The sequence below is a fragment of the Telopea speciosissima genome, chromosome 10 (assembly GCF_018873765.1).
Source record: "Telopea speciosissima isolate NSW1024214 ecotype Mountain lineage chromosome 10, Tspe_v1, whole genome shotgun sequence".
Classification (NCBI taxonomy): domain Eukaryota; kingdom Viridiplantae; phylum Streptophyta; class Magnoliopsida; order Proteales; family Proteaceae; genus Telopea; species Telopea speciosissima.
This window is the reverse complement of record NC_057925.1, coordinates 28,764,328-28,791,459: the sequence shown is the minus strand read 5'-3', so window position 1 is coordinate 28,791,459 and position 27,132 is coordinate 28,764,328.

Genomic DNA, 27,132 nt, shown 5'->3' with positions numbered 1-27,132 from the left:
GCTTTCGCCATAATGGGCTATACCAACCCCCAGAAGCTGATATCGTTGGGTACCAGTTACAGAATGAGGTTGAAGCATGGTGGAAGTCAATGCGACCTAATTTAAAGAGGACTCATCCCAACCCTACTTGGGATCAGTTCAAGGAAATCTTCTTTAAGAATTACTTTCTAGAAAGTTTCAGGGACAAAAAGGAAGTTGAGTTCTTTGCCCTCGTGCAAGGATCAAAGTCAGTGCCTGACTATCAATAGGAATTCAAAGATCTATTTCACTTTTCACCAGAATATTTGAAGGAAGAGGATAGTAAGACGAAGAAATTTGAAAAGGGTCTTAAGCTGAGATTGTTTCCATCCTATCAGTCTTGGACATTCAAACCTATGCCCAGATGGTTGATAAGGCCAAGACAATGAAAGACAAACTGAAGGAGAAGTCGAGCACCTTCCAGAACTATAATTGGCCAAACAAGACTTTGAGAGTGTCCAACCTAAGCCCTAGCCCGATGCAATACCGGCGATCAAAAGCGGGCCAAACTTGTCAACCTTTCCACCCGACTTTCAATTGGACTACTCAATATGCCCAACTTGCTTCAAGTCAAGCAACAGCAGCTGCCCATCCACCTCGGCTGGCACGAGCTAAGCAAGTCAAACTAACTACACCACCCAAAAGATGTTTCGGGTGCAACAAGAATGGATAGATGGTAAGAGAATGTACCAGCCAAAGATACAATCCACCCCCACAATTCCAGTCTGCTGCCCAACCCTTCCAGCCCCAGGACAACAGAACTAAAGAGAAGGTGTTCACACTAATGAATGAGCAAGCGGAGAAGAATCCAGAAGTAATGACAAGTACCTACTTGCCACACCGCTAGTCAATAAATATGATTAAAACACTTGCAAAAGATTTGGTTGCATCATTATCTTCCATTCAAACCATAGGTACCTTAATTATATCATCTGCCCCTGCACAAGTATTATTTGACTCTGGTGCATCCCACTCCTTCATTTCAATTACTTTTATGGATAAATTAAAAATATTCAACCGAGGGACATAGGGCACAAACTAGTAGTTATCACTTTAACTGGGAGTATTGTAAGCTTAAGGGAAGTCTATGAACCCTATTCGATAGAAATCTATGGGCAGAATTTGACAACCCGCTTGATAAAATTCAACATCAAGGATTTCGACGTAATATTAGGCATGGATTGTCTATCTACCTACGGGGCAAACGTCATGTGCGCGGAAAAGCAGATTTTATTTAAACTAAAGGACGGGGTAGAAATCACCTACCAAAGTATGCAGACAAAGAAACCCAAAAGAAAACCTTATCCTCCCTCACGGTATGGAAGTTACTCGATGAAGGGAGCCAAGGGTATTGGATACAATAATGGATAATTGGAAGAATTAGATATTGTTAGGGAGTTCCCCAATGTATTCCCAAATGACATGACTCAACTACCGTCGGATCAAGAAACAGAGTTCATGATCAACCTAATTCCTGGAGCCGCACCTATGTCCAAGGCACCATACAAAATGGAACCTGTGAAGTTAAAGGAATGTAGAGACCTTATTTTGTCTTTCCGCTGGAGGATTCCCATAATGATGATGACTACCCTCCAAGGCCTAGAGCTGGTGTATCTGTGGATGTAGCGTCAGTGTGCACTGCCCGAATCTATGTACCGATCATATATTCCCCTTCATCGGAGCCCAAACCAAAAACTCTAAGCCCTTCAAGAACCCCTGGAAAGGCTAGCCCTGACCTAGACCCCTTGGAACCAGTCGGAGCCTGGTCCAGAACCTGGCCCAAACAGCCCAAATCAACCCTGTCAACACTGAAACTTAGGTTGACAATTAAAGGCCCCAAGTTAACACCGAGCCTACCTATCATCGACATCTAACCATGCCCTCCCACTGTCAAGTAGACAACTTCTACTATCTAACTTACTTCAACATTCAGAATTCATTTTTGACACTAAAACACCAACTGTCGATGTCGAAACCTGTTCATCGATAGTCATTCGATGTTGACTATACCCCACTTCAATGTCGACTCGGGTAGTTTCATTGTCGAATATCTCTAAATCTAAGAAGCCTACACTTGCCATATTTTACTTTGATTGCAATTCCTTTTGTGACCTAGCTTATATTTGGCACCTTGGATCCCAATCTTGGCTCCCTTGGTGCCCCAGAAACGTTCCCTAAGGTAACTAGACACTTTTCACTCACCCATTGGTCCTTACCTTGACTTTACACCCACTGTCGATGCAAAGACCACCCATTTGGATGATCCAGATGAACCCAGACACCTACATGAACTTGGGAGTACACTCAACCCTCTGCATCTATAAACACACCTCCCATGGAGAAGGGTTAAATAGTCCTTATATCAAACCCTACTCCTAACTGGCTGGAATTTTGATTGAAGGATAGGAACCCCTGACCAGGCAACCAAGTACACTATGGAGTATCACTCCAGTTGTTGAGATTGATGAGGAAACATTGAGGATGACCTCCTACATGCCTGTCAATAAATGGATTACTGACCCTTGCTGCTGTATAGCTCACAACATTATGTATTGCCTAAACCCCAGGTAATCTCTCTCCTCTTCACAACTGTGGGTCCCACCCCTGGAAAAGTGTGTAAAAACCTCTAAATGGCATGTGGGGACAAAGCCTTGACCATGGGTCAAACCCCTGTGCAAGCCCCACTGAGATTCAGCCTTGCTGAAATCTCTGGGCGATGCAAACAAGGTCCAGAGACATCGCCTCGAGTGCAAAACAATATATTTTATTGATTTTAAATTATGGGGACCACTCATATTGCACGTAGGTACCCTCCATAGGTTGAGGGAAGTCTGAGCGGCCACCTCATACCCTTGGTTCACTGTGGACCCCACCAATGTGCCCAAAATCACTGAGAAATAGGCTAAAAACTCATTCTGAAAAAGGGCCTTAGCAGCCAAATAGACCCTAGTGAGGGCTGGACCTATAAATAGATGAGCCTTGGGCTCATTTTGAGCTTTTGGTACTGCTCATTTCATGGGAGAGAAAAGAAGAGAAAGAAGAGAGAAAGGAGAGGAAGAAGAAGTAGGAAAGGAAGGAGAAGAAGGAAGGGAGGTGCAACCCCATCCAAGGCCTGGATTTTTGTGCAGCCCTACACCTGTACAGGTATAAAACCTTATGAAATACCTACTGCCCTCTTTGAATCTCTGCTGTTTGCTTGGTTTCTGCTCTCTGGCAGCCCAGAATAGTTGGGAACTGCCTAGAACTGCTCCAGATCTGCCATGCAAGTGTGAAGCATGGAAGATCTAAGGATTTTAGTTAATTTTATAAGTCTGATATACTGGTCTTGAAGCCAAAATCTGGCTATGCACAGCTGCACTGCCAGATGCACTGTTAATTAGCTGATTGGAACCCTGGATGCAAGCCCTGGCTGTATGGGACCAAACCGTAGGTGGTAGCAGCCTTGGATCATCATTGTACATCTGAATACAGCCTTGCATGTGACCAAAATTCAGATCTGCAACTGGAGAAAACCCTGTGATACTATTCACTGGGCTGTCTGGGCAGCCTCTGGCAGCCAAGTAGAGGGCCCAGTGGAAAATCCACATGGACCATGATGAAGACCACCCCAGGGGTCACCTAATACCCTAACATGCATGGGGAGGTGATTTGGTCACTGCCCATGATCTGCAACCTAGGGATCTTAGCCAAATCTTGGTTTGAAGACTCTGGGCGATGCAGTAGGTGATGCACCCAACGCCCAAAGACATCGCCCAGTGATGGATTTGCTACTATTTTGGCATTCTGGCTTGGGGCACCTCACCCATTGGCCATGGAACTGTATGGGAAGGGGGGATATGACCTAAATGCCCCTCCCCACATTAGTCCATATGGGGGAATTGCTTGGGAACCCAAGTGAGCCCCGTAGGAGTTGGAAACCCTGCCTGTGCTTGGTTCTATAGCACTGTTAATTTGGGGACAACACTGTAAGCCTATTACATCCTAGGATCATGTACCAACACTAAAAATGACCAGTTTACCCTACGCCACTATCTCTGGATGATGCACCGGGACATAGACCTAAGGCCCAATGCAAGGCCCAGAGAATTTCAAGTGAAGACCAACTGAACACCGGGTCAACCCAGTGAGCTTAGATTAACCCTAAGATCTCCGAAGATGGATTTAAATGTAACATGACAACTTCTAATTTATATCTAGGATTTGATCTCATGCTCAAGGCCTACAACCAGACCGCTGTTGGAACTAAGTTTGCGACTGAGTCCTTAGAACCAGACTCAAGTGAGTGAAATATTATCGTATATGTACATGTAACTATGATGCTATGCCGACAATTAGATTTAATTTATAAATGCTGTGTTATTTAAATTCTGTTCAATTATTCAAATTATTACACATTGATTCTCTTTTGATCAACACTATGAATCTTATTTGATGATTGTGATTGTTAGATTAGATGTCGTAGCCGGCTTGGAAATGAGGCCTGTGGTAGCCCGTAGTATGGGATACGATTGACACCGTTCGACTCATACAATGCCATATAGACATGGGATTAGAGTTTCATCACCCATACTACACGCCCTTACCAATAGGGGTTAAGGTGTTGGATGCCTGTGGGGGCGACCATATGTATATGTGAGAAAAGAAAAGAAATGAAAAGAAATATGTTTGCATCGGAATGGTGAATGGAAATGAAAAGAAATGTGTTTACATCGAAATAGTGAATATGGGCTATAAGCTAGAAAAGAAAAGAGAAAAGGAATGGTTGCCCCACGGGTTAATCACAAAGGGCTAGTCGGGCTGACCTTGGTGAACGGATGCGGGGGCTGACTGGTCCTCTCTGACAACTCAATGGGTGTATCATGGGAAGGGGTAACCAAGCCCGTACTAGGGATACATGTATTGGGGATTGTAGTAGCATAGACCTGACTTAGTTGTATTAATAGGTGGTTAATAACTAATCTAGACTTGTATATCATATAGGTTGCACATGCATGCATGATGATATGTTTTTCTCACGAGCTCCGTGGGGTTCACACTGTTATATATGTTTTTCTTTAGATGATTTTGCAGATCGATGCCACTGTGGCATGGAGGCTTGTTACGAGGAGGAGAGCCATTGTGATTATGACATTGTTGGTATGGACTCCGATGGAGGTCGTGCCGATGATGCATGCATTTTTTATGGTCATTGATGAAGACCAGTGAAGAGTATGCCTGATGCTTTTTGTCTCGGGGACTCCTTTTTGCTTTTGTTAGGAGTTTATCCCCGTCTTGTCTATGGTTCAACTGTTTCTCTTACTTTCTTTTTGGGGTTGAGTCAACTCACCCTATATATATATGTATATATTTTCTTTGGCTTTTGTTCTTGTTAGCTTTACTTCTCAGTTTGTGGGTAGATTGGGGAATGTATCAGGACAAACATATGAATATATATATTATCATCGTTTCCCATATCGCTACGCTTTCTCTTGTTATTGTAATTGTAGTTTATTTGCAGCACTCTGATCTTACCTGTAGTAATGTGATGAATGTGGAACCATGAATGTATTAACTGCTTCTAGATCCGTGGGATTTGGCGGATTGCCGTTATGCAATTCGGGTCACTTACCTAATCCTCCCAGGGGGTGGTTTGGGGTGTGACACCTTACATGCACCTTTTATGAGCTTTGCTTAAGCCAATTAACCAAGCATAACTCCCCCCATTCAAGAGCTTTTAAGCCTACCATTTCCTTCACCTCTTGAGCACTACAACCCCACTTGAGACTTCAAGATCAAGGCTTGGAGACACCAATCCAGTAATATCGGCTTGACAACAAAGTGTTCAATTACAAGAGACAAGAGAAGCTTTTCAAGAAGCGATACTTTCTCAATGTACAAAACTCTTGAGTTACAAAAGGGAAACCTCCACACTTTTGTTTAGGGCTCCTTCTAATAGGTAGGCCTTTCTTATTTTCCGTTTATATGATTCACATGGTTTTTGCCCCATTTCATTTTGCATCTCCGAAAGGGCGTGATTTCATCTCTCTAGATGGTGATCACGCATATTCCCTAACTTATAATCTCATATAATTTCTCTCTTTTTAATATTTACCTATGCATATTTGTATGAATACCATGTCCTTAGCCTAAGATTTTTATGCTTGTATTCATATCATGAACATCTCGCATTTTCACATGTCATGCATATGTCTCACACTCCCTTGATTCCTATCGTATATTCAATATCACCTATCTCATATCCCCTATGCCATGTATTTAGGCTATTATATTTCCTTAATCTCATGTATCCATAGCTCCTTCATGTTAAACTAATGTCGTTCATGCTTAGGTTCCATAGTGGAGTCATCTACTTTACATTCCTGTATACTAACCTTTATTTTACAGCCGAACCTCTGGGTGTGTACCACTTTACTCCTCCTTGTATTTTATACCTCCTTATATTTTCATACTTTACATTATCATTAAAAGTATGTTATCCATTCTATTATGCCAAGCAATAGAAAGACCGGCAAGTCTAGGAAAACTAGGGTGTCTAATACCTTCCCTAGACCATAACTTGACCCGTACCCAGACCAACGGACCATTCGTCCCTAAAAGGGTGTTGTATGGAGTCATTACATTATAATTTTTGGGTCCTAGACCCTCCTCTAGGTGATGGCTTCATGACATGCAACACATCACATCATTCTTTTCACCCTCACTCTTCGAAGCCCCCAAAGAGGGTGATGAGGTGGATTACACATGGTGACTAATGAATGGCACTCAACATAGAGAGGGGGGGTAAATCTGTGTATACTAAAATATTCTTATTTAATTGACCTAACAGACTAACACTTTAACAGGCTGGGCTATTCCCAATTGCATACCAGTTCGCAAACACACAGTCATATGGTCACCCACCTATCACCACAAGATAGTGGCTAGGTCTACCAATGAACTACACCCACTCTACAAAACAAAGGCCCTTCAAAGAAACAATATGCAAACCAATAACACTAGGATTTACTTGGTTCGGCATAATGGCCTACGTCCAAGGAGCAAATACCTATCACTGGTTTCATGCTTTGCTCTGCACTCTCCACTAATCAGTGATTCAAGTTACACTGATTAAGACCGTATTACTCAGGTCTAGTTCTATTCCGGTTATATGAGCACAAGGAATCACTCTCAATGACCAACACTACTACATAGGCTGTAGAACCATATGACACAGGTTTAGGAACTATACAACTCAAGTCAACTCAAGTCCCCCTTACAAATATGATTAAAAATTAATCACCTAAAACCCCACACTTAAAACATGCTCAAATGGCCTATTACACCAAATTAGGGTTTTGACAAAGTTAAATACATTTAGAGAGATATCCAACCTTATATATGTTCTCCTAAAAGCCCACAGCAGCCTCTGAAACCTTCGCACACACTCAGACACACTTCCCCATTTATTAAATAATAGTAAAAGTCTTCTTCTCTATTGATATATCAAAATCGCACCATGGAAGTTTCAAAACAAAAATCTGAGAGCACCAACATGTTTAGAATGTCAAAAAACCTTGGGTAGGGCTCTGTTCACTTGTTAAACCTGCCCCCAATATGACTAAGACTTTGCTTAAAGAACAGAAGCCTGAGGTCACTCACACTAGTACTTTGTGGTGTGTCTCTCCTATGATTATGATCTGTGAGGAGCCCCCATTGATGGCATCCTACTTGCCAGTAAGAAGATGGATTGCAACACCCTACAGCTACTCAACCCATCACCTACTATACAACACAGAGTATAGGTATTTTCTCTCTCCTGGGTACTAAAGAGTCATACCCTTAAATATGTTCTTTTTGTATGAGTAGTAGGGTTTTGGGAAGGTACGTTGTGGAAGGACCAACCCTTGTGGAAGCCACAACAAAATCTCAATAGTGCTGCATTCTTTGGACGGTGCAATGGACGATTGGTCTAAAGGTCCAGTCCAAGCTCTAGAGATGCTAAAATCTGTATTTTCCATTCCAAACTTGTGGGAACTGAGTACCTTGCTTGCAAACACTTCCAATATGTACCTTGGAATTTTAGGAACAATCCCCTATCTTTGGAATCCACGTAGGCCCACCTACATAGCTAAATTGGGCAAGAATTGAGTTAAAAATGCATTTTTGGGTTGTGGGACTGCCTAGCCAAACAAGCCCTAGTTCCATGAAAACTATAAATAGGGGGCCCAGCTTTAGAATTTGAACCTCTGCTGTTCCTAGCATTAGTGAAGAAAAGAGAGGAAGAAGGGTTGTTGGCCTGTGCAACCTTGATTGATTTCTCCACAACATCAAGTTAATCCAACTGAACCTAAATCATTTTCTTCACCATGTCCCATTTCAGTTCTCTAAGTTTGAGCCTAAGAACCATAGCATATAGCCATGTCTCTATAGGATTGTTATGGAATGACCACCTAGAGCTCCAGAACATCTTTGGATCATCCATGCATGCTTAGTTCTAGGTAGTCTATGTGATTTCTACACTGTTTTCAACTTGTTAATATATATATTTTGATTCCAGCCATATAGGTAGCTCAATCTCATGCTTGATCATGCATGCAACTCATGAATGGTAGGCTTGGGGCATAGATCTCTACATGCATGCTATGTTTAGTATGTTATGACCTAGGATCATTATTGTAATGAGTGTACATAACTGTTATTATGTGAGTTAGAGGAATTGGAGAGGCTGCGTGACTGATCTTAGCCTTACATGCTTAAATTTCTTGGTGTTGAACCCAACCCATCAACCAATTAGTAAACCCTATTTAGGAATCCTTAAAGCTATTGCATTAGCTAAACTATAAGTGATACTAACCCCTAGAATCATCCCAAATCGGAAATGGGAAGAAACCAGCAGCAAAAACCAAGTTTTGAGTAGAGAAACCAATGTTTAATAGGGATTGGATGATGCACTGGACGTTTGACCCAAACGTCTAGTGAAATGTCTAGTGCTACTGTTTGAGGTCTAAATTGGTTCCAGCCCTTGGGATCAACACCCACAGGCCTAGGGTAGATTGTGGGGCCTTGTCACTGTCTCCAAAGATGGTGGGGACCCTACATGTGTAAGCCATGTGATGGGATTCATAAGATATAATGTTTTATATATTTGGATGATGCATTGGGCATTTGACCCAAAGATCCAGTGCAAGCTCTAGAGAACTGCAACTCGATGTTGGATACTCAGGATTGTTTCCAATCAAACCTAGACTAACCCTAGGACTCTAAAACTCTTTTTTAAACAATGTTTATCATCTTCTAATGACCTGGTTAACATAGGTTATAATCCCGAACATGAGGTGCAGTGTCAGATACCGACTAGGACCGAGCTGACTGAAGAGCAAGCGGGACCAGTACAAGGTGAGTGGAATTGCACCATGGGTGTAGGTGTAACATGACTGATAACTCATGACAACAATAACAACAATATTTACTGTCTTTATTCATTTAAATTTCTATATATTCCTATTTGATTCTGATTCATATCTGACGGATATTGGAAGTGAATGTTAATGGTATACAAATGAATATGCTAGTTTAGATGTCGTAGCGGCTTGGAAATGAGGCTAGTGGTGGCCCGTAGAATGGGATGTGGGGCACCACCTGACTCATACTATGTCATATAGAATGCATATGGCTAGAGTATCATCACCCGTGCTACGAACCCTTGCCAACAGGGGTTAAGGAGTTGGATGTCTGTGAGAGTACTTATACCAGAAGGTATCTGCTTGGCTGGGTGCCCATCTTCAAAAAAGGTGGTATCACAGGCTAATCTTAGTGGGCTGGTCAGGCTGACCATGGAGAGAATGCTAGAGCCGGCCAAACTTCTCTGACAACTCAATATGGTTACTACCTGATACGGAATGTGACTCTGTACCCAGACTGCAGGTAGTGGGGATTGTAGTAGCACTTTTAGCTGTCTTAGTTTTGATGCTAGGTGGCTTAATAATAATATAGAACCTCATTTCACATAGGATTCATTTGGTTGTGCTTGCATGTGTATCATGGTTTATATTTCATTCACAGGATCGGTGGAGCTCACATCTTGTATATTTCTTTTTTTTAGATGATATTATAGGTGGACATAATGATGGCTGGGAGGGTCATCTTGAGAAGGAGGTTGATGTTGGTTATGACAGTGTGGGTGTGGACCCAGTCGGAGGTTATCCCTCTGGTATGGGTGATTACTGTGACGGTTGAAGATGGCCCATGAATGGCGGGCAGCTTACTTCACCTAACCTAGGGATTCTTTTGATGTAGATAGGAATCTACTAACTTTCTCTTTTTGTATAGCTTTGTGTGGGGTTTGTCGTCTTGCCCTCTTTTGTTATTTCGTGAAGCTATTGGTTGGAGGTGTAATGACTGCCTGATTGGTGGTGTCTATGAATAAGAACAGTATGGTGTATATCTTAACTTAAATGTTAATGTAAATATTAGTTTTTGTAATACTTTGTATTTAAATTCTTATCCATCGTTATAGGTGGTGTGTTTGTGAATGATATTAACAGCTTCTGGGTCCTTGGGGTATAGCGGATTGCTACCATGCAATTCGGGTCATCTACCTAATCCTCCCAGGGGTTAGTTTGGGGTATGACAGAGCTTGGTATCAGAGTGAGAAGCTCTTTCTATATTCACAAACAACAAAATTAGGACAATCAACAATTAAAACTTTAATAAATAAAATTTTTAACAAGACTTAGGGGTCAACATAATAGAAGGGAAGTAAACCTCTATATATATAACAAAATTTAGTATGGGCCATTACATCCGAAGCATAGATGGAAGTACTACTTTCGATTACAACTTAGAAAAAAAGGGGGGGGGGGGGTAGAACTGATATTAGGAAAATACATAAAGCATACACTGAGAAGAAAAATAGAATCCTATGCTAGGAAAGACTAAAACTGGAAGAACTACTACTGAGCTGGGTCATCGCTCCGTGGAGGCTGAGGCTATCATGAGTTAACTTGGTAATAAGAATCCCAAAAATCTAGCCGTTGTTTAATAGAACCTACTCTTCCCTCCAAAGAAGTAAAGCCACAGTGCATACTCGGTGACATCTGGGTAAGCTGGGTATGTATACCTCTGAATTGTGTCATCAAATCCTCCCAATCATAAGCCCCGAATATTGGAGGTGGTACCTACGAACTAGGAGCCTCTGTAAGGCCATGCGTAGGGAGATGATCAAACTGTATGCCTGGATCTACAGGATCACCCTCCCTCTCATGCATCTCTCCAGTCTCACCCTCTACCCCTACATCCCCAGCTTCCTCATTTTCCTCCTCTATCTCCTCCATTACTTCAATCACTCTTACTATTCGGGGTGGCAACATCTCGTGAATGGCCTTGATCTTCTCCAGATTAGCTTCCATGCCTCGAACCAAAACCATAAAGCCTAGAAACTTTCTTGATGTCACGCCGAAGGCACACTTTGCTGGGTTCAACTTCATCTAGTTTTTCCTCAATACCTCAAACACTTCTTTGAGATAAGCTAAATGATCTTCGGTCTTTACCCTTTTTACAAGAATATCATCTCCGTACACTTCCATGTTGCGCCCGATCAGTGCCTCGAACATTTTATTGACCATCCTCTGGTAGGTTGCTCCTGCATTCTTTAGCCCAAACGGCATGACACGGTAATAGTAGTTCACCTAATTTATCCTGAACGTCATGTAGGTCTCATCCTCTTCTTTCATTAGGATCTGGATGTAGCCTGAGTATGCATCCATAAAGCTTAGCATCTCATGGCTTGCGGTTGAGTCGATTAGCAAGTCGATCCTTGGCAGGGGGTATTCATCTTTGGGACATGCCTTGTTTAGGTCAGTATAGTTCATGCACATTCTCCACTTGCTGTTTAATTTGGGAACCATCCCAATGTTTGCAAGCCAAGTAGGGAATTTCTCCCCCCTGATAAACCCCAAACGACTCAGCTTCTCAACCTCCTCTTTGATTGCAGCTTGTCTATTGAGGGAAAAATTCCTCCGCTTCTATTGGATTGGCTTCTTAGTTGGATCCATGTGCAGCCTATGTTCGGCAATGTGTCGAGGTATGCCTAGCATGTCGGAGGCCGACCATGCAAAGACATCCAAGTTCTCCTTCAAGAGTCCCCCCAACTTACCTTTTTGTTCTTCGTCTAGCAATGATCCAACTTGCACTATGTTGGTTGGTTTATCCTCGCTAAGAGGGAATGGGATGAGGTCTTCCACTAGCTTTCCTCTGGGTTCTGTGAACTCATCCCTCTGATCATTAATGAGGTTCTCTATGCATAGAGCCATCCCCCGAGTGTTGCCATTATTCGTCTTGACAAATAAGGCATAACACTCCCTAGCTTTCTTCTAGTCCCCCTTGATCTCGCCAACGCCATTCTCTGTTGGGAACTTCATCTTCAGGTGTATCGGTGATACTATTCCCCTTAAAGCAATTAGGGCTAGTCATCCCAGGAAGGATACGACTGACCTTACTACCATGAAAGTAACCATGATCGTAACTTGCCAAGGGTGGTCTTCAAAGGTGATTGGAAATTCAGTTGTTCCTCTAATGGAAGAGGAGGCTCCTGAGAACCCATGGAGGTAGGTTGCTTCAAGCTTGAGCTTATCATCACTGAACCCGAACTGCCTGTAGGCCTCTAGTGAGATTATGTCTACGGACGCTCTGGTCAACCAGCATCCTATGCATGGCTCAATTGGTTATCTCCACCTGCACCACAAGGGCATCTTCATGCGATAGGCTCACTCCTTCTAAGTCGGTGTTTGAGAAGGAGATTACCGTTTCTATTTTGGCTACTTTGTTCGGCATCTCTGTTACCCCTACAAATCGAGCATGGACTTTTGCCTTTCTTGTAGACTCCTATCCTGGTCCCCCACTATAGTGAGGATTGGGGCTCCTCTAGTATTGCTTGGTGTTTGAGTTAAAATAAAACCGCAAGCGTACGGGTCAATCGTAGCTACGGGTCGAACACGAGGAGATATACGCCACTCTATTTAACTAACTTAAAAGTAATGCAAAATGAACCAAATTAAAGTGTTAAATTAAACTAATTAAACTAACGAAAATCAATGCATCCTAACTCATAAGCATCTAACAAAATTAAGGGATTAAATCGGCGTCCTAACACATGAGCATCTAACCTATCAAACTAAAGCGAATTGAAAGGAATAAAAATGCAGCCACACATACTAACCACATAAAAAGAAATAAAGGAATAAAAATGCATCCATAAATCACAACCATATAAAATTAAAATAAAAGAAATAGAGGGGGAAGAAGAAGAAGAAGATAGAGAGAGATAGAGGAGATGGAGAATGAGATTGAGAGTTTAGATAGTAAAACCTGGATGTGCTTGCATGAATGTAAATGAAAAGCTTGAATACTTGCATAAACTTACTATGGCCTCCTCTTCTAAATCTTCAAGTCTTGTCATCAACTTAAGAACTTAGACTAGAAGGCTTAAAACCTAAACTAGAATTAAGAAATTACAACCCAATTGAAGACTTAAATTGAAATTAAAGCATAAACTAAACCTATTATAAGCATTAACTAAAAATTATAAAAGCAAACTAGAACTTAGAAAAGCCAAAAATCACAAATTAGAAGGAGAAGAAGAGAAGAAATTTCACTAAGTGAATGAGCAAATTTTTACAAGAGAGGTAGGGGGTATTTATAGGTGGAAGAGAGGAGAAGAGAGAAGATGGAAGTGTAGGAGAAATATTCCCTAAGAAAAGAGAATATTCTCTTCTCTTTCCTCTTTTACAATGCCTTGAATCCTAAGAAAAAAGAAAAAAAATAGAAAGAAGAAGAAGAGAAGATTGTTTACATAGAGCTTCTATTTCTAGAAAAATAAACTTCCAATTTTAACAAGTGCTTCCTTTTCTTTGTAGATATCTTCTCCAAGCAATAAAATCAAAGCATCTTTGATTTTTCAACCTTCCATAGATGAGAAAATATAAATCTATTCCAAGTAGAATTTCAGAAGTGCCCTTGAGAAGTTGGAGGAGAGAGAGAGTAAGGGTGATGACTAGGATTCCTTCAAGAATAAATAAAATACCCATTCTGTCCTTCAGAAAACGTGGAGCATGGGGTGCTTATATAGGTCTCACCATTGTGTTCCTTACGAAAAATCACACAAAATAGACCCAAATTTCATCCAATTCGGAGTTGGGGAGCCCAAGATATCTCAAGTTGAAGTTGGACTGTCCAGAGCCTTCCAAATGGAATCTTTCGGGTACAGTAAAGTAACTTCTGATAATTTCATTAAGGCCCCTAAAATTCGAACTTCCGTTTCACTTTGTTCCCATCCGACTGTCAATAATTATAAATAAACCCCTGCAGACCATTTTCACGCATCGTTACGGAAACGGCCATAACTTCTTCGTTTCAACTCGGAATTAAGCGCCGTTTGAACCATTGCGAGGCTGACTCGATGGGCTATGCATCCATTTACACTTCTAAAAAGCTTAAAAACATCTCCTTAGCATCATCTCCTTCATTTTCACAAGAATTCACCTAAACCCTGAAAAGCACAAGAAAGCACCGAGTAACTCTGTCCAATGTGGTAAAATGTATAATTTATGCCCTAAAATTTCACACATAAATGTGCTCATCACTTGGTCTTGGAGCATCCCTTCTTTCTTCGTGGCGGCCTCTATCCCTGTCACGATCTATTCTCCTCTCCTCTTGTCGTGGCTCCTCTCTTCCCTAATCATGATCTCTACCTCCTTGACCTGAATGGGCCTTATGACCTCCCTTTACATACTTGTTCAGGTTCCCTTCTTTGATGAGTTGTTCAATCTTCCTCTTTAGTTGAATGCACTCTTTTGTGTCATGTCCTATGTCTTTGTGGAAGAGACAGCACTTGTTTGGATTTTGCTTCTCGGGTCCTGTAAGCATAGGTCACGGCCAATGGAGCAAGCTACTGTCTTGAATCTGCATAAGGATATGTGACCTTGTGGTGTTCAAGGTAGTGTAGTTGGGGCTTCCAGCTCGATCAGTCCTCTCTGGGAGACACTCAATTTTTTTAGGTCGACGATCACCCTTCTCTGTTTGCTTTCTCTACGATCATCCAGCGCCGATCTCTTATGCTCCTGTGGTTTGGCTTCAATCAATTTCTTCTATGCTTGTAGTACTTCGGCTATATTAGCGATCTCATTGCACCACTTTAGTAGTTCTCTCATTATCCTGGTCTTGTGCCATGCTAGGTCTTTGATGAGGTCTAGGTCTCTTATGCCCCTGGCTAGGGCTACATGTTGAGTTTGGTCGGCCAGGTTTCTAACCTCTAGGGATTCCTTCGTAAATCTTGTGACATACTCCCTAAGGGACTCCCCTGGATTCTGCACCACGTTCAATAAATTGACTGTGATTTTCTTTTGTTTGACGCTGCTTTGGAAGCAGGTAACAAACTGTTTGCAGAGTTCTAAGAAGGTGTTTATTGATCGAGGCTTAAGCCTTGAGAACCACGAAGTGGCCACACCTTTGAGGGATGCTAGGAAAGCTCGGTAAGAGATGACCTATGATCCACCATATAGGGTCATCATCCCATCAAAGTAGTTGATGTGATCATTGGGTTCTGTGGTTCCGCTGTAGAGTTTGAAGGTAGGTAACCTAAATCTAGAGGAGAGAGATGCGCTCATGATTTCTGCCAAGAATGGATTTTGGCTTGGTATGGAGTGTGTTTCACCTTTCTTCTTCTTCTTCAATCTTTCCAACTTCTTGTCCAATTCTCAGAGTCTTTTATCTAACTCCTCCTCACGTGACTGTCCATTACGCCTAGTTACGTGTTCACTGTGAACCCACTCTCGATCCCTTCTTGATGTTTTCTCCCGCGATGAGTTTTGACATGAAGGTGAGAGGTTATGATATGATGAGCCTTGACGTGAATGTGAGGGACTCTCTTCACGATATGTCCAACTTCCTCCTAATCGCCCCTAGAATACCGATCTTCTGATCGAACCATCCTGATTAGGTTCTACCGATCTATATGTCTATGATGCCCCACGTTCCAATCGGATCAGTAGATCCGTAGTTCTCACGTGATGATGTGAGGGATTTCCTTGCGAATGGGCCGAACCTATGCGTCTCGCAGGTCTATCCAATCTTTCATTTTCAAGGAGCGACCTCCTAGGGTTTTGCTCTTGTCGATGGATTGGTCCTATCCTTGGCAGTGGCACCACCCTTATGCGGGAAGTCGTCCGCTGCCTTAGAAAGTCACAAAAGAGGCCTTGGTTAAGTAGAATTTGTCTCTATAAGTCATTGATATGACCGACGGTTGTCAGTATGCTTGGGTCAAGTACAGCCTCCACTATTTCTTCGTTATTGAGATTTACTTCTCCTGCATCGACGTGCTCGTTCTCCGGGTTCTCCGTCTCTTGAAGTTCATGATTATTGGCTCTCCGACAAGAGCAGTCCGGTGGTGGTGTCTCGTTCCTCTCCCTCGGAGCATTGGTAGAGGGAGCAGCCTTCTTACGCGGTGCCATTGAGTACTTGAGGAAGCGAGCTAGTAAAAATGTTGGCACAGACGGTGCCAATCTGTTGCATCAAGAAATCTTCGGTAGATCCTTTGGGTGTCATAACCTATAAAAGGACATCAGGGATAAGGGAGAACCGGTGTGGTTCCAGCCTAGGACTCTTCGATGCTTAAGTTAGATCTCTCTTAACAATAGATGAATTATTGGAATTCAAGATGAATAATGGGTTGGAATACCTGAGTATCTATAGTTGAGTATGGTGGTATGGAGAGTCCTCATCGATGATGAATGTGCTACATAGGGTAGATCATCACATAGTAGAGTTATACTTAGAATGGTTCCTCGTGAGATGTAGAGTTCTAGTAGGGAAGAGGTTCCCTAAGCGTCTTCTTCACGTATTGAGTTTGGTTAGACTTATACCTCTTTGGGATAGTCCTCCCTTTGGTATACATCTATTTGTGACCTTTTAGTGATAGGATAATATAGATCTTGCCGATGATGTCATGGTTGGACCTCGTGGGCTTGCATGGTAGACTTGGCCTTTGGGGTGACCTATTGGGTAATTGATCTGGTTCTGTCACGGCCAGGCTTGAGCTAGCCTCTTCTTCGGGTAAGGACACATGGCATCTCAGGACTGGCCTGTATATTTTTGGTTTATTAGTGTCCAAGTGAGGTCATAGGATGCAGATATCCTTGCTAGCTGCCTTTGTGACTCATAGTGTCTATATCGGACATTGAGTTTGTCTTCCCTACATCCTTATACCCATCATGGCCACTCATGCCGATTACCTAGATGATGGGAATCTGCCTTATGGTAGGTTGATGTCCACAGTATTCACTCACTTCAGGGTTGAGTTGGAGGGTGACGGCTCTAGGGAATACACTGATGTCCCTATTGGTCGCACTACACTTGCTCATATGGGGTTGAAGGATGCTAAGGCATCAGAGGATGAGCAGGAGAGAGTCCTTCATAGGAGAGCATTACCCTCTCTCATAGCTGTCGGTGGAGACCAAGTTGAGAGACAAGATGGTGATGGGAAGGACAACAGCTCAGAGGAGGAGGAGATTTAGGGTCATCCTACAACTGCTGCAGACATAGCTGGAGCTTCCATCTTCTACTGGATCATCCACTACTGGCTAGGGAGGTCGATATGGCAGCTTGGCGAACTTGATTGAATATGGCTTCAGTGATATGGGGAAGAAGTTCGATGAACTAACTGCTTTGGTGAAGTCCCTTGATGGACGTGTGCAGTCCATTGAGACCTTCATGTTGGGGCATATTGCCCTACAGTCGGTACCACCACAATGATATTTGATGATGCAGCCTTTTCTTTTTCTTTTTTTCTTTATGTTAGTCTGATGTATTTTCTTTTTCTTTTAATGGTGATGCCTACAATTGTAATTGTCTTTTGTTTTTATTCAAAGTATGTAATCATTGACAGTTGTAAGTAATTAATGAATGACTTTTTTGCTACTCCTAAGCAGCTTTCTATGTCAAAAGCTATTACATATGGTAAACCCAGAATCCTGCTGAACTGTGAGTTAGAGATAGAGCAATTAACTCTCTGATACCATGCTATCACACTCCACCCAAACTAAACTGGGTTCATTTGACTGCATGTCATCACCATTCACATAATCACAAGAATCACATTTACAATGGTTCTGCTCCCAATTAAATCACAAGAATTAGGTAGTCAAATGCAGTGGAAGTTCAAATATATAGAACATAATGTCAAGATTATATAAAAAATCTAAATGATAAAGTAATAGTAAATATCAAATTCTCGGCTTTACATCCATTTATAAGTGTCTGATATAATCAAAAGATTATTTAAATCCCAAAGTGTTCATAAACATAACCGAATAGAAAAATCTAAACAACTATCACATCAGACAGAATCCACTAAAAGCACAGTTGTCACAAGTGCAGGAAGCATCGTGCTCATCCGGATCGGCACTCCCAAGGTCACCACCTAGATCAGCTATGGACAGAGAGACATCAACATCATGGGTCAACTCTATCTCACCTATATCATCACCTAAAAAGAGAGAACCCTCGAGGGATGAGCTCCATTGAGCCCAATGAGGGGAAAACACACAAATACATGCATATAGTCCATGAAATATGTCATATTTTATTATCAAGAATCATGCCTAATATGCATAACAATATGCATCATAACAGCTCGCACATTGCCATCTCATGCTCATTACTCAACTATCATACATAACTCACTATATAAAAGATAATATGTAGTTCACACATGATGCATGCACATATGGATGCAACATACAATAAAATAAAAGATCATATATACTCATAAAAGAAATCAGACATCCCACTCACCTGACTTTAGTCATTGAATAATCCTAGAATCAAACCCAAAATGAAAACTCGTAGAGGCCTCTTATCTATAATGACACACATGTGTAATTATTGCGTTATTAGTGTAAGATTGAACCGCAAGTACCCAAACCAAACCATCAAAGACTCAATCTGCAAAGGTCACCAGAAGTTTAATCGATTGATGTCACTTATACAGAGCTCGGATTTTGAGTTCTGATTCACCCAAGCTACTTAAAGGGTCAAAATTCTAAGAATCAACAAACAGGAAATCAAATATAGGCTATGTTGGGTTGCTTCTAGCTAAACCCTCATTGATTATCAAGATTTAGCATTTAATTAGACCAGTAAAACATAAATCTTAGATTAGAGTTGTTTTCACAATAAAACCCCCAAATCCTATGTTGGATGCATTTAAATTAGGTTCATTTGGTTTAAGGTTCACCAAGGAAGGGACAAATTGAGCTTTTCAATTCCAAATGTGAAAATTTATCTAAGAGTAGCTAAGTTCTTCCACCATAGATCATGAAATACAGAAAAGGAAGGAGAAAATCTGGAGTTTAATGTTCTTACCAAGCTCTAATGACAGTTGGTTACACTAATGATAGCAAGAACTCTTTACTTTAGCCCTTCATCCCTTCTCTTTCTTTTTACTTCTTCTCCATAGCTTAGTTTCTAAATCAGGAGAGAAATAAAATGGACTCTGAGCCCAAGCTTCTATTTATAGCCTTTAGTCACTGAGACCTATTTGCGTGTATAACTTTAAAGTATAAATCACATTAACTTTCCACAACAGGCTAGGTGGCCCATCATCACTGCTCCATAAAGTGTAAAAAGTAGGTAATGGCTCCCACAATGTGGTGAGACATGAGTAAGAAGACCCATCATAGAGCATGTGAGTCCCACAAGGATTAATGCATGATGTTCCCAGGCTGATACTGAGAGGGGGTGAATCAGTGCTCAATAAAAAATCTTCCCAAAACTGTCCTGATAAACTACACACAACTGTCTCTGTAATCACCACTGGCCGGAGCACTCCGTAATTACCGGCTACAGTTCACATACACCCCCAACCGCCAACCAAAAATGGTCTGGCCTACCTATGGTGTATACCCATCCTGCAAAACAATGGTACTCCAAATCCACAAGATAATGCACACAAATATACATGGTTTGGCCTAAGCCTACATCCATAGGATAATGTCCAACCCTGGGCTTCGTGCATTACCTGACACTCAACACAAGTTACTGCAACAACAGTCCAGGAGTCCTTACACCTACTTCCAACAATGCCCCAATAGTGTCAAGGGCAAAAATCCCCTTATAATAGCAACAACTATGGAAAAAATTTTCACAAACACCTGTTGAGCATCAACTCAACAAGGCTTACAACTTGAGAAAATACAATCAAAACTACCATTCCCAAAATCCCATCACACGTAGCTAATGAAGTTCATCCCAACAAGCTCATAAGCTACTTACAATATAAAGGAAATGGTTTAGAGATTACCAAAGTGGACTAAGCCACTGGAAGTACTCCACCAATGCTCTTGGAAAGCTAACTTTGAAAACTGATGCATAAATGCCATCAATCTGACTTCCAAGTGATGAAGAGCATCAAACCCCAATCAAAATATCCATTAAAATCAAGTTCAAGCTTCTTCAACTCCTCACCTAAGCTTTCTCAAGGTTCTCCTTTGTTTTTCCCTTCTTCTTGAGTCTTTCCTTCAAGTACTTTGCTGCAGGTTCGAAGAGGGTATTTTATTGAGAATTTTGATAGGTGGTTCACCCAAAACGGACATCGGACAGCCAAGATATGGAGCTTCAAAGATCGAACAATGATAAAATTCCATTTGGAATCTTTCATGCATGTGTACCAAACTCTGGCTAAGCATAGAGTCAAGGGACCATGGAGGTGCATAGATTATATCAAATGTAGACCATCAGATTTGAGTAAGACAATGAGGTGCATTGATGGCCGTAGAGATGGTGTCAGATAGGTCATCAAACCTATCGCTTTCACTGAGACACGAGCCAATGGATGCTTAAAGATCAGAATCTCAAGAGCACATATTGAATGCAATGCAAGCTTTTAAAACTTCACAAAAAAGTCAAGCCTGAAAAAGTGATGCCATGTTTCGGATTCCTAGGGGATCGTACAATGCAAATCCCTACAACTTATTTGCCTTGATTGGTTAAGGTGGGAAATGCCCACTGCCTCTATTTTATTTCCAATGGTGGGAAGTAATGTGAGCTCTTTGATGTGAATCTCAATCAGACCATTAATAAAATAGCGAACTAAACAATGTCAATTGGAATCTCGAAGAGCGCAAAGGTTAATGTGCTTTGCATGAGATTAAATATCTTCACAGAGTTCAAGATAGAGAGGGAGTCCATGCATTGTGCACCAAATCCAAGAACCAATATGATTTCATTATATAGAATCTCCAAAAAGCATTAAAACCTTCATTTAATGCTCAGCTTTGTGACTTTCAAAAAAGAAGAGTCACACATGATGTGCCAGCTTTAGCACCCAATAGAATCCTTTGAAAATGGAATCTTTAGAAATTCAAATACCTTCAATATAAATCGATGCCTTCAGCATTCCAAACTCTCAAAATTGCACATAACCCCTCTTTAACTTTATGTCATTTATAAATGAGTCCTTTGCTTCAATTATGCATGTTCCTGTAGACCAAATTCTTAATGAATTGCAAATAAAATCCCTGAGACAAAAAAAACACCAACTGAATACTCATTTGGAAAACCTGGACAAATTTTGGCTAAGTATGGGAGAGACTTTTATGCTATACTTTTTCAAAGTGTAGCAAATACTCTATTTTGAATTTCCTTTTGTCTACACCATTATTAGGCCACATCACCTCAACCTTATCACTGTCCGATCACTTGGCTGCCACCTCAACCATGTTAAACACTCTTTGTGGGTCCACAGTGTGTGGGGCCCACCTCAATTTTCTCTCTCCTCTTTCTCTCTCCTTAAAATAAGGATGAATAAGCACATAAACACTTGCCAACACACTATCATCATCGCAATGAGTGTTGTCACTTGTTTATTAGCTGTGCCAAATTACCATTTTATCCCTGAAAGATGTAAGAGGACTAAAATATCCCTGAACACTTCCAAACACTTCCAAAAAAAATATCTCCTAATTTGTTCGCACTTGGTTGCCAACAATGACAACACATTACCACTACTGCCAATAGACCAACAATCTCCCCCTTTGGAATTGTTGGCAACAACCACAAGAAGGCAATCTCTCTCTCCCCTTGACAACAAGTACAAAGGGTAATGGAACTCCCACTTCATGAGAGCTGTCCTTGCATAGACTCAACCATAGGAGTGCCCACTGCATCTTCCTATTCTATGGAGAGTTAGTGTTCTATGCACACACTTCCTCCCCCTGCACCAATACCACTTAAGGTGGCCTATAAGTAACCACCCCAAGCTTGTCTTGAAGGCTCTCAAAGTTGTCTTTTGGAAGTGGCTTGGTGAAGATGTTGGCTACTTGATCAGTTGTAGACACAAATTTCAATCTCACTACATTCGATGTGACCTTTTCTTTCAAAAAATTATATCTAATATCAATATGCTTGGTTCTTGAATGTTGCCCAGGGTTCTTGGAAATGTTGATGGCACTCATATTATCACACATAATAGTCACAGGTCCATCACTCGAAAGACCAAAATCTAAAATTTGCCTTTGCATCCACAATACTTGTGTACAACTAGCCGCTGCTGCAATATACCCGGCCTCAGCTGTAGAAAGTGAAACAGATTCCTACTTTTTACTATGCCATGCCACCAAACTTTTTCCCAAAAAGAATGCACCACCACTAGTGCTTTTTCTGTCATCTATATTCCTAGCCCAATTTGCATCTGAAAATGCTATGAGAGAAATTCTCAGTTTTTGGGTACCACAACCCATATTCCAGCATGCCTCTAATGTACCTGAAAAATCCTCTTAACTGCTAGTAGATGTGTCTCCTTGGGATTGGACCGAAACCTTGCAACCAAACAAACTGACTGCATTATATCAGGTCATGATGCTGTCAGATACAATAAACTCCCAATCATTGACCTTTATTTTGTTTGATCCACTGAAGCTGACTCGTCATTTAAACTCAGCTTACAACCAACAACCATGGGGGTACTTACTGGTTCGCTATCCTCCATCATAAATTTTCTTAACATCTCCTTGACAAACTTTGTTTAAGTGATGAAGATGCCATTCTTCTTTTGATTTACCTGTAAACCCAAAAAGTAAGATAATTCCCCCAGTATGGACATTTCACACTCCTTCATCTTCTCTACAAACTGTTGACATAGCTCATCACATAGACCCTCGAAGATGATATCATCCACATATACCACAACCACTAACTGGCCACAACCACTAACTGGCCACTGTCTTCTATCCACTATCATCACATACAAGTTACTATCAACCTTGCCTTTCCTCAGTCCTAATTGATGCAGATATGTATCTAACCTAGAGTACCATGCCCTTGGAGCCTGTTTCAAACCATAGAGTGCCTTCTTCAATTTATACACCTTGTTTGGGTCATCTCCAAGTTGGAATCCATCTGGTTGTTCAATATAAACTTCTTCTTCAAGATTGCCATTCAGAAATGCTGACTTGACATCCATTTGATATACTTTGAAGTCTCTGTACACTGCCAATGCCAAAAACATTCTGATTGACTCCATCCATGCAACAGGTGCAAATGTTTCATCAAAGTCTATCCCTTCCACCTGGGCATAGCCTTTGCAAACCAATTTGGTTTGTTTCTCACAACTACTCCGTCTTCATTCAACTTATTTTTGAAGACCCATTTTGTGCCTAGGAATCAACTCCCATGTGTTGTTCTTTTCAATTTGGTCCATCTCTTCATGCATGGCTTTTACCCAATGTTCATCTCTCCAAGCTTCTTGAACATTTTTGGGTTCTACCTGTGATAGCAAAGAAAAAGCTGCAGTTCTTGCTTTTCTTCTAGTTTTCATTCCTTTATCAATATCTCCAATGATTTGGTGTGAGGGATGTATTTTTAGCCATTTGTTATCTTTAGGTCTACCATCCTTGTGACTTCTACTTCTGTTTCTTGAATCTCTGAGTCTGTGTCATCTTTCTTTTCTGCCTCTGCCTCAACTGTTCCATCAACATCAATGGGTTCTTCAAAATCTGGTTCTAACTGTACTGACTTTGTGTTTGGTAGAGTCTCATCTACTTTCACATCTGAACTCTCAACCACTTTGCACAGTCTTTTGTTGTAACACTCGTATCCCTTACTTTTTGAAGAGTAACCCAAGAAAATTCCATCATCTGCCCTGTCATCAAATTTTCCTAGGTTGTCATCCTTCCTTTTGATGTAACACTTGGAACCGAACACTCTAAAATACTTAACTGTGGCTTTTCTCCCAACCCACAATTCATATGGAGTTTTGTTCTCATGATGTCACGCTCCTATCCCGATGTTAGATGTTTGGTCATATAGGGGTATGACTGGGACAATCACACATCATCCCAACACCTACCAGGATCACAGATATAGTGTCCCGAGCCACAGTCCACCCTGTCACACGTCGTGTTAACAGAGAAAAATGTACCAAGGTAAAATAAAACGTTCCAATTACAGAGTTAGCGGAAGTAAAATTTAAATTAAATCATGTGAAATTATAGAGCATCGGTTCTCTAATGAGATAACATATTACACTTTCAATGTTTGTAACCATTCAATCTCCCTATAATAAATAAACATACAATTTATACAAGATTGTGAAATGAAGATAAAAATTAAATAATAAATAATTGCCACAAGGTCCACCAATCTTGGGTGTATATCTACATCCAAGTCTCATCCACCGACTCCACTTGATTTGCTTCCAAAGGTGCTCGTCAAGAGTAGTACCTCCTGCATATCAACTAAAAAGGGGTTGCGCAACGGGGTTAGCTACACTAACTAGTAAGAGAGCAAAGGGGAATGCATGTACACCACACAAGCAATATCAAGCATAATGATGCATGCCAATGTTAGACTCATTTTTTCACCTAACACACAATTCTATCAGTCAAGTGTATGCTACTGTGATAATTCGGGAGACACTAATGGTCACTTATCCTATCGTCCCGGTGAAACCTCAATTATCATGAGGGGACCTATGCAAGAAGAAGCCATCATGACCACCCAGTGGCAGACCCCCATAGCTATCACTATCCTTGTCCTGGCCTCTCCCACCTCTATAGACCACAGGTGCTCAGACTATCCAACACATAAACCCCTGCTGGCAAGGGTCGTAGAATAAGGGAACAAGCATCCTAGCCGTAAATATATTATATGCAAATCCTATCATCCCGAGAGGTATTCCGGATGCATCAACGTCCTATTCCATCTAGTAATCGGGTACTAGTACAACACGGCACATATAGATCAGGATGGCATATTATAGTTTTTATAATTAAATAAATTGGGATTCCGGTATCGGCACACCTGGCACCATAGCCTAATACAATGGTGAGAATTATATCACATTCATAATTGTTCAGAATTGGATAATAATACAATGCACACAATACTTATAATATACAATAGCATGCTTAAGATTGTGAAATATATATATATATATTCAAACCCACCAAAGTCACCCAAAACCCACCCACCTAACACGGATGTCGCCGTGTGTGGTTGACATGAATCTTACATGGGCTTCCCGCTTTCCATCGAGTTGGGTAGCCTAGGAATACAAAAATAATCATCAAAGCATGCATAGAAGGGTCCCACACTGGGCCCCCAAGGTTAAAATCAGGTTTCAACCAAGATAGCATGATTGGACTCACGGGCGATTACAGCAGAAGTGAATCCGCCCCTGACTCTGTTCAGGCCAAAGGGTGAAAATAGAGTGAGCGGACCCACGAACAGAACTTCTCAGTTGTACCTGTGCATTCGTTCAACACCTGAGACACATCTGAAAGGGAGCAGATCAACGAGCGGATGTGCTTCTTGAGTCTGCCCCCGCATCCGGTCAATCCCTGAGACACACTCGATAGCAACTAGCCTCCGGTGAAGGCAAACAGAGTGAATCTGTGCCTTCGTCCGCTCAGGCCATTTCATAGGGTTTATACTGAATGGACTAATGAACAGTACCATGATTAGTGGATCCAGTTGTGCGTCTGCTGGAAGTATCTGTAGAGATTTCAGAGGGTTTTTGCTCCAGCTTGAAGCTTGGAGTGCCCCAAGCTCTCAGGGTCGTGGAGGGGGTTTCTAACCCTTCCTAAGGTCACTAGATCCTAGGCTTGCCCCATGGATCCAAGATCCTACAAGGTTTGGGTCTCAATTTAGTCCAAGGGTTGGGTTTTAAGTTCAAAACCCAAGCCTCACCAACCATGGCTGCAATGCAGCTCATTTAGGTCTCAAAGGGGGTTTGATTAGCATTATTAGGGCTCCCAATTCAAGGCTAAGCATCACCTTGAGTCCCAAATGGAACCCTAGGTCAGTCCTAGCTCAAGAAACTATCAAAATTAAGAGGGAAATGGAGGAGAACTAGGTTTGGGGTCTTACCTTGGTGAGATTTTCCTTCCAACCATCCTCTCCAACTCTTCTCCTTCACATTCTCCTTCTCCCTTAATCCGGTCATCAAGAAAAGGAGATGTGGGCAGTCAGCCATTTTGGCATAGCTCCCATCTTCTTCCCTTCCCTCCTATTCCTCTCCTACTTCTACTTCTTCTTCTTCCTTCCTTCCTCCTCCTCCTTCTTCTCTTGTCTCTTGTCACACCCCAAACCACCCCTGGGAGGTTTAGGTAGGTGACCTGAATAGTGTAACGGCAATCCGCCAAATCCTATGGATCTAGAAGCAGTTAATACATTCACGGACCCACATTCGTCTCATTACTACAGGTAAGATCAGAGTGCTGCAGAAAAACTACAATTATAATAACAAAGAGAAAGCATAGCAATACGGGAATGGTGGTGATAGATATATATATACACATAAATAAGTGTTCGGTACATTCCCGCCCAGATACAACCCATACAGAAAGACAAAGCTGACAAAGACTAAAAGAAAGAAATACATACATATATATATATGCACAGGGTGAGATAACTCAACCCCAAAAAGGAAAGAAAGCTAAAATAGCACCGTAAATAAGACGGGGATAAACTCCTATCAAAGACAAAAAGGAGTCCCCAAGATAAAAAGCATCAGGTACACTCTTCACTGGTCCTCATCAATGACCATCGAGAATGCACACATCATCGGCACGACCTCCGTCAGAG